The sequence below is a fragment of the Petromyzon marinus genome, chromosome 51, assembly GCF_048934315.1.
Source record: "Petromyzon marinus isolate PM22_M1 ecotype Great Lakes invasive population chromosome 51, UKy_Petmar_22M1.pri1.0, whole genome shotgun sequence".
Lineage (NCBI taxonomy): Eukaryota > Metazoa > Chordata > Hyperoartia > Petromyzontiformes > Petromyzontidae > Petromyzon > Petromyzon marinus.
Genome location: NC_133717.1, coordinates 2,610,722 through 2,620,869, shown reverse-complemented (window position 1 = coordinate 2,620,869; position 10,148 = coordinate 2,610,722).

Here is a 10,148-nt window from a genome sequence, read left to right as displayed (position 1 = left end):
CGGCCCGGGATAGCGAACCGTGTCTAGCTCTGCCGTAGCGTGGCTAGATGGGCATTCGAGACCCGAGCGTAGGTTGTGTTACGTTGGCACTGTTGTATTAAATAAATAGTGTTGCTCCCAAGTTAACGTCTGCGACTCAGTTGGACTCACTCTGTATGCGTGTCTGTGTGTGTGTGTGGCCGAAACTTGTGAAGGATTTGGCTCTCAAACCGTGGGGTTTACTTTAAAAAAAATTAGCCAGTTACCATGCCATAAGCCGCTGGCTGAGCCAGCGCTATTCCGATTTCACGTCCGTAACCTTTAAAGTAGTTTAATTAGCGATTTAGTGCTGTTTTCGGTTATTTATTTATTACATAGCGCATGCTCGACCCTACCGACCCAGACGCGTTTGGTGGGGGTGAAGGGGGGAATTATCTTTCGTGTGGACACTGCGAGGTAACAGATTTACAGCTCCCTTCAAACATTTATTACCATGACTGTTTACTCATTATAAATTGCATTTTATAGGTTACATTTAATGACAGGGATTAAACAATGTTTTATGACAGTTACCCTAAGTAATACGATTTTTCTCCCCGACTACCACTATCTTTGCTTAAGCGACCTCGTCTTTACGTGAGGCCATGACACTTTTTCTCTTTGAAAATAGGTACATTTCTAAATATCACTGTCCTACGCACAAAAACCAGGTTTGAGGGGAAGAATAGCCCTTTTCTGTACTCTTGAAGCATAATCAGCCACGTAATATAACTTACTGTGTTGGGGCAAACCAATAACTATCCTCATTGTTTTCATTCTATCATACAGTGAAACCTTGGATTGCGAGTAACTTGGTCTGCGGGTGTTTTGCAAGACGAGCAAAAATTGTAAATAAATATTAATTTGATCAACGAGCAGTCCGTGTACAGTATAACGCTTTGTCTGCCGAGCGTCACGTGATCACAACTGAGCCAATGGTTCTCTCTCTGAGGGATTGTGGGTAATCATCTCCAATGCTCGGTCTCAGTCGGCGTGCCTTGCTCGTATAGTCAACATCCGTGCGAGTGTATACTGTTTACTATAGTACTATAGTGTTGTGACCACGTGTGTACTGTTTACTATAGTACTATAGTGTTGTGACCACGTGTATACTGTTTACTATAGTACTATAGTGTTGTGACCACGTGTATACTGTTTACTATAGTACTATAGTGTTGTGACCACGTGTATACTGTTTACTATAGTACTATAGTGTTATGACCACGTGTATACTGTTTACTATAGTACTATAGTGTTGTGACCACGTGTATACTGTTTACTATAGTACTATAGTGTTGTGACCACGTGTATACTGTTTACTACAGTACTATAGTGTTGTGACCACGTGTATACTGTTTACTATAGTACTATAGTGTTATGACCACGTGTATACTGTTTACTATAGTACTATAGTGTTGTGACCACGTGTATACTGTTTACTATAGTACTATAGTGTTGTGACCACGTGTATACTGTTTACTACAGTACTATAGTGTTGTGACCACGTGTATCAGAATCAGAATCAGAAAGGGTTTTATTCGCCATGTAAGTTCACACCGACACGGAATTTACTTTGGCAGGATGGTGCATACATTCAACATATAGGAATCTAAAATCTTAAATAAGTTTTAAACAAGTCTTACTATAATAAGGGTTAAAAGTCTAACACCAAGGGGCTGAAGTATATAAAATTAAATAAATATCGAATATAAAATAGCTTTAAGATATAATTTAAAAATAAAAAATACAAATATGGTAACATAGTTAATATCGGCAAGGTGACGTTATGTAGATCAAATGTTAAAAACAGTGTTAGCCCTTGGCCTTGTTTAACAGGCCAGCAGCAGATGGGAAGAAACTGTTTTTATGGCGTGAGGTTTTGGTCCTGATCGACCGAAGCCTTCTGCCGGAGGGGAGTAGCTGAAACAGAGAGTGTCCAGGGTGGGAGAAATCGGCCATAATCTTCCTCGCTCGCCTCATGGACCTTGTCGTGTGCAGGTCCTCGAGGGTTGGTAGATTGCAGGCAATTACCTTCTCAGCAGTGTGGATGATACGCTGCAGTCTGCTCTTGTCCTTGGCAGTGGCAGCAGCGTACCAGACGGTTATGGAGGAGGTGAGGATGGATTCAATGATCGCTGTATAGAATTGCACCATCATTGTCTTTGGCAGGTTGAATTTCTTCAGCTGCCGTAGAAAGTACATCCTCTGTTGAGCTTTCTTGGTGAGGGAGCTGATGTTCAATTCCCACTTGAGGTCCCGGGAGAGAATAGTGCCCAGGAAGCGGAAGGACTCTACAATTTTGACTGGGGAGTCTAACAGGGTGATGGGGGTGAGTGGTGCTGTATTCTTCCTGAAGTCCACAACCATCTCAACTGTCTTTAGAGCATTGAGCTCTAAGTTGTTCTGGCTACACCAGGTCACCAGATTGTCAGCTTCCCACCTATAGTCAGACTCATCCCCACCAGAGATCAGCCCAATGAGGGTGGTGTCATCCGCAAACTTCAATAGTTTGACGGACAGATGATTGGAGGTGCAGCTGTTGGTATACAGGGAGAAGAGCAGAGGGGAAAGGACGCAGCCCTGAGGAGTTCCGGTGCTGATGGACCTGGAGTCAGAGACTTGTGTTCCCAGCTTAACGCACTGCTTCCTGTCAGACAGGAAGTCTGTGATCCATTTACAGGTGGTGTATGGCACGTTCAGCTGGAAGAGCTTGTCCTGAAGCAGGGCAGGGATGATGGTGTTGAAGGCAGAGCTGAAGTCCACAAACAGGATCCTGGCGTAGGATGCTGGGGCGTCCAGATGCTGTAGGGTGAAGTGGAGGGCCATGTTAACTGCATCGTCCACAGACCTGTTGGCTCTGTAGGCAAACTGAAGGGGGTCCAGGAGAGGGACTGTGATGGCTTTGAGGTGTGCCAGGACCAGGCGCTCAAAATACTTCATTACCACAGATGTAAGGGCGACCGGTCTGTAATCATTTAGTCCTGTTGGCCTTAGCTTTTTGGGCACAGGGATGATGGTGGAGGACTTGAGACAGGCTGGTACATGGCATGTCTCCAGGGAGGTGTTAAAGATGTTGGTGAACACCGGAGACAGCTGGTCAGCGCAGTGCCTGAGGGTGGCTGGAGAGACAGAGTCCGGCCCGGCTGCTTTGCGTGGATTCTGCCTCTTGAAAAGTTTATTAACTTCTCCCTCCTGAAAGGAGATAGTCGTCTCTGTAGTATTGGTGGGGGATGGGGCCTCTTGGGTTGGAAGGGGTGGTTCAGGACAGTCCAATTGTCTTTCAAATCTACAGTAGAACTCGTTCAGGTCGTTGGCTAGGCGGGAGTCGTTAGTGGTGTGGGGGGCTCTGGGTTTGTAGTTGGTGATCTGCCTGAGCCCTCTCCAGACAGAAGCAGCGTCGTTTGTAGAGAACTGGTGTTTTAGTCTCTCTGAGTACAGTCGTTTAGCCTCTCTCACCGCTTTGCTAAACCTGTTCTTCGACTCCTTGAATCTGTCTCTATCTCCACTCCTAAACGCTTCCTCCTTCTCCAACCTCAACCTTCTGAGCTTTGCTGAGAACCAGGGCTTATTGTTGTTAAAGTTCACCCTGGTACGTGTTGGGATACAGCAGTCCTCAGAAGCTGATGTAGGACGTCACAGCCTCTGTGAGTTCATCCAGACTATTGGTAGCAGTCGTGAACATATCCCAGTCAGTACAGTCTAAGCACGCCCGCAAATCTTCCACAGCCTCACTGGTCCACTGTTTAGATGTCCTCACAGCAGGTTTACAGAGTTTTAGTTTCTGCCTGTATGCAGGAATCAGGTGGACCATGGCATGGTCAGAGTGTCCTAGTGCTGCTCGGGGGACGGCGTGGTAGGCTCTACTGACTGTAGTGTAGCAGTGATCCAGAGTGTTCCCCTCTCTGGTTGGGCATTTAATGAATTGTATGTATTTGGGGAGTTCGTGGCTGAGATTACCTTTGTTAAAGTCGCCAAGTACGATAACCAACGAATCTGGATTTGCTCGCGCCACACTCAGAATCTGATCGGCGAGCATGCATTGGGCCTCTTTAACCTGAGGACAAGGCGGCAAATAAACTCCGACCAAAATGAGCGACGCGAACTCGCGAGGCGAGTAAAACGGTTTACAGGTTACAAAAATTGATTCAAGGAGTGGAGAACAATGTTGCAGAATCACTGTGACATCTACACACCAGCCACTGTTAATGTAAAAACAAATACCACCGCCTTTCGTCTTGCCGGAGAGTGCTATGTCACAATCCGATCTTACAAGTTGGAATCCTGCTAGTTGTAGCGAAGTGTCCGGAATCAAATCACACAGCCATGTTTCCGTGAAGCACAATGCAGAAGCTGAAAGAAAGTCTTTGTTTTTTACCATCAGTAGCTGAAGTTCATCCATTTTGTTGTACAGTGAACGTACGTTGGAGAGGAAAAAGCTCGGAAGCACTGTTCGGATCCCGCGTCTGCGTAGCCGTACTAGAGCCCCCGACCGTTTACCCCTTGGGCGGCGTTTCGTTGCTTGAGCAAAGCCTAGCACGGCACTGACTAGAATGCCTACTAATTCTGCCGCTGGAAGCAGAAAAGTAGGAATTAAATCCACAGGAGTTGTTTCCCTGATATTTAAAAGTTCGTCTCTTGTTAGAGAACTCCGAAAATCTTGGCAAAACACTGAATTGACAGACAAAACAAGACAAAACAGGGCGCACCGACCGGCTAAGACTACCATCATCAGCGCCATCTTCTGTTTACTATAGTACTATAGTGTTGTGACCACGTGTATACTGTTTACTACAGTACTATAGTGTTGTGACCACGTGTATACTGTTTACTATAGTACTATAGTGTTGTGACCACGTGTATACTGTTTACTATAGTACTATAGTGTTATGACCACGTGTATACTGTTTACTACAGTACTATAGTGTTGTGACCACGTGTATACTGTTTACTATAGTACTATAGTGTTGTGACCACGTGTATACTGTTTACTACAGTACTATAGTGTTGTGACCACGTGTATACTGTTTACTATAATACTAGTGTTGTGACCACGTGTATACTGTTTACTACAGTACTATAGTGTTGTGACCACGTGTATACTGTTTACTATAGTACTGTAGTATTGTGACCACGTGTATACTGTTTACTATAGTACTATAGTGTTGTGACCACGTGTATACTGTTTACTACAGTACTATAGTGTTGTGACCACGTGTATACTAAATTTTGATTTAAAGCTTTCGTGACTGCAGTAATTCATATTCTTAGTTTTTTCGGTAAAGTCACGTTGAAGAGAAACAACAAAATAACAAAATATATATAAAACAATAAAAAATTCTCACGACGTTTCGACCATAACTCAAACGGTCATCATCAGGTGTGTCGGTTTGCATAAATTTATTTATAAAACGGCACATTTATTTATTTATAAAAAACGTTGGCGTCACGCGCAGCGATTGGCAGTTTGCCCAGGACTAGTCCATCTATTTTTTTTGAAAAGAGGAGGGGGGAGACGAAATTTTTTATAATGTATGCTGTCTGAAAGCCACTGTAAGCGTGAACAATCAATCAAGAACTGAAATGATTTATCAAATCTTTCCAATGATTGCTAAGATAGAATCCATCTTCTCGGTTGAAATTGTCTCTGTGCTTGTATATGTGGATAGCCTCATGAACGAATCTCTCATGGAAGCCAGATGGCTTACAAAGAACCTCCGTCTTGGAAAAGTCAATGGCATGTGAGCCTACTGAATTAGAACAATGATCTGCTACGGCCGAGGTGTTGGTCCTACCGTGTTTAAGGTCTGCTTTATGTTCACGAATGCGGTCCGAGACATGGCGTTTGGTTTCTCCAATGTAACTACTACCACAGAGGCAACTTAGTTTGTAGACACCAGGGTATTGTATGTCCGGAATCACATCTTTTACAGACGGAACCAGATCACGGATTTTATGTAATGTGTTGAAACGGACCTGGATCTTGTGTTTATTCAAGATTTTGGACATCTTTTTTGTGATCCCAGCAATGTAGGGTAAAGTGATGGTTTTGAAAGGTTCCTCAAGAGGGTTCTTCTTCATGGTTTGAGTGATAGCTTTGCGGATTGTATAGTCGGAGTAACCATTATCCCTAAGAGCTTGGTGTACGTGCTTGAGTTCACTGCTTATGTGTTCCTGGTCGGATATGCATTGGGCTCTATGATACAGAGTCTTGATGAGAGAATTCTTCTGTGATGGATGGTGGTGGGAATCCGGTTTCAGATAAGCATCCGTATGGGTAGCTTTCCTGTAGACAGAGTGGCTCATTGAACCATCAGGTCTCTTTTTAATTAGGACATCCAAAAAAGGTATCTTGCCATCTATTTCGACTTCCATGGTAAATCTGATGGCTGGGTGTATGGAATTGATGTGGTCGAAGAATTGGTCTAGAGCAGGCCGGCCATGTGGCCAGATGACAAAAGTGTCATCCACGTACCTCTTCCATAAGGTTGGGCGCAGAGTGGCAGTCTGGATGGCGTCAGTCTCAAATTTCTCCATGAAAATGTTAGCTATAACTGGAGAAAGGGGGGAGCCCATTGGGGTGCCCTCAGTTTGTTTGTAGAAAGTTCCATTCCAAGTGAAGTATGTATTGGTTAAACAGTGTCTCACCAGGGGGGGTACCTCAGTGTTTAGTCCTTGATGAACCAAGTCTTCAATGATTGCAATGGTGTCAGGTACAGGAACCTTGGTGAATAAGGAAACTACATCAAAACTGACAAGCAGGTCGTCTGGGGACAGGGAAATACCCTTGATTGTTGATACCAGGTGAGTAGAATTTTGTACCGCAGAGGTGGTCTTTCCAGTGAAAGGACGCAGGATTTCAGACAAAAAACGAGCTAGTTTGTAGGTGGGGGAGCTGATAGTAGAGACTATGGGACGAAGAGGTGTATCAACTTTATGTATTTTTGGTAAGCCGTATAATCTTGGTGGCCTGGCAGCAGAAGGTTTCAACGAAAACTGTTTAGATTGATCAATTAATGCGGTTGAATCAGAAATTATTTTGTTGGTTTGTGTGACGAGGCTGTTCGTGGGATCTCTTTTTATTTTTGTATAACTACCATCGTCGAGTAATTCTTTAATTTTGTTGTTGTATTCTATTTTATCCATGATGACAGTAGCATTGCCTTTGTCAGCTGAGAGAACTACAATATCATTCCTCTTTTTTAATTTATATAATTCAAAACGCTCATCTTTGCTGAGGTTGCTAGCTGGCATCTTAGCGTTTTTGAGGGTTGCAGCGATTTCAGATCTTGCTACGTCTGCAGCGATGTGACCCAGGCCCCTGAGAGCAACGTCTACTTGGGCAATTATATCATTAACTGGTATGTGTTTAGGTGTGACTGCAAAGTTTAGACCTTTAGCTAAAACGGATTTCAGACCATCGGAAATAGAACTGTTACTGCGATTAATTACGACTTTATTAACGTCTAACTTTTTGGTGTGTGGGTCCGGTCTTTTGTTGAAGAGGAGATTAAATTTGGAAATCAGGTTTTCCTTACATTTGGTCGACATAGTAGCAGCTGAAGAGGCAGTCATATTGTCTACATGTTCCCAATCCGATGTGGACATTATTGCCGTCAATGATAAGTGTGATTTGTAGAGTGTCTTGTCTAACTGATCTAGTTCTGTGCGTATAAGTCTGATTTTTTCTGAGATAAGAGCTAAGCTAGTTTTGAAAAGAATTCGTTTCGCATTAGAAGAAGTTACAGCAGCAGAGGTGAGTGTAAATGCGATTGGTATTACCCCAGAGTCGCGGCATCTCTTCAGGAAGGTGAGAGACTCGATCAGCTGAGCTTTCTTATCCCGGAGTTTGTTGAAGGATCTTAAAGTTATGTGAAAACCCTCCCCGTAGAGGCGATTAAATTTTGATTTAAAGCTTTCGTGACTGCAGTAATTCATATTCTTAGTTTTTTCGGTAAAGTCACGTTGAAGAGAAACAACAAAATAACAAAATATATATAAAACAATAAAAAAATTCTCACGACGTTTCGACCATAACTCAAACGGTCATCATCAGGTGTGTCGGTTTGCATAAATTTATTTTTAAATGAGCCACTCTGTCTACAGGAAAGCTACCCATACGGATGCTTATCTGAAACCGGATTCCCACCACCATCCATCACAGAAGAATTCTCTCATCAAGACTCTGTATCATAGAGCCCAATGCATATCCGACCAGGAACACATAAGCAGTGAACTCAAGCACGTACACCAAGCTCTTAGGGCTAATGGTTACTCCGACTATACAATCCGCAAAGCTATCACTCAAACCATGAAGAAGAACCCTCTTGAGGAGCCTTTCAAAACCATCACTTTACCCTACATTGCTGGGATCACAAAAAAGATGTCCAAAATCTTGAATAAACACAAGATCCAGGTCCGTTTCAACACATTACATAAAATCCGTGATCTGGTTCCGTCTGTAAAAGATGTGATTCCGGACATACAATACCCTGGTGTCTACAAACTAAGTTGCCTCTGTGGTAGTAGTTACATTGGAGAAACCAAACGCCATGTCTCGGACCGCATTCGTGAACATAAAGCAGACCTTAAACACGGTAGGACCAACACCTCGGCCGTAGCAGATCATTGTTCTAATTCAGTAGGCTCACATGCCATTGACTTTTCCAAGACGGAGGTTCTTTGTAAGCCATCTGGCTTCCATGAGAGATTCGTTCATGAGGCTATCCACATATACAAGCACAGAGACAATTTCAACCGAGAAGATGGATTCTATCTTAGCAATCATTGGAAAGATTTGATAAATCATTTCAGTTCTTGATTGATTGTTCACGCTTACAGTGGCTTTCAGACAGCATACATTATAAAAATTTTGTCTCCCCCCTCCTCTTTTAAAAAAAAAATAGATAGACTAGTCCTGGGCAAACTGCCAATCGCTGCGCGTGACGCCAACGTTTTTTATAAATAAATAAATGTGCCGTTTTAAAAATAAATTTATGCAAACCGACACACCTGATGATGACCGTTTGAGTTATGGTCGAAACGTCGTGAGAATGTTTTATTGTTTTATATATATTTTGTTATTTTGTTGTTTCTCTTCAACACGTGTATACTGTTTACTATAGTACTGTAGTATTGTGACCACGTGTATACTGTTTACTATAGTACTATAGTGTTGTGACCACGTGTGTGTGCATAAAGCATTTTTTTTATTTTGTGTCCAAGTGTTGTGACTGTTCTTTCGTAACTGTACTGCAAGTTAAAGTCGTCCTACACAATAACCTCCTCTCTCACGATTAAATGTAATTAATAAATTTGATTACTTTATGTAAAATTTAAATAATAAAAATATAAAAAAGGTATTTTGTATTAATCATTTTTACGTGAATATTTCTGGTTTGTGGAACGAATCATCTTGAGTTGCCATCATTTATTATTGGGAAATTTGCTTTGATCTATACGAGTGCTTTGGATTACGAGGACGTTCCGCGACCGAATTACGCTCGCAATCCAAGGTTTCGCTGTATTTACACATGACCCCTCAGTCTGCTCATAGTTACAGGTAGGTGAGAGGTTTATTTTGTATTCGTTGACTTTCATTCATTTGCCGCTCTTGCTCGCGGCAAATGTTTGCACCAAAATGCCGGAACGTCCTCGGAGTCGCTCCTAATTGCTTATTATACACGCGTGCATTTCCCCTCTCCCTTGCTTATTTCGTTAAAGTTACGTACATAGAAAACTATTATTAACAAACTTATTTGCTCGTTCGTTCGGTAAAGTCACGTAGAAATATATTTTTCAAAAAAAATAGAATATGACGTTTCGATTGCAACACAAGCAACCGTCATCAGGTAAGAATGAATGAGTAAACAAACATAGTAAACTTATAAAGATAAAGCAATACAACACAGAGAGTCGGCTCACACAACAGTCAACAACCTGCCTAGTTGATTATGAGACAACATAGACAGTTTATGTTGTGTCTCTGTGTTGTCTCTATCTGTGTGTCTGTGTCTCTCTCTGTGTTGTCTCTCTCTGCTTGTGTCTCTCTCTGTGTGTCTCTGTGTCTCTGTGTTGTCTCTCTCTGCGTTTGTCTCTCTCTGTGTCTCTGTGTTGTCTTTCTCTGCTTGTGT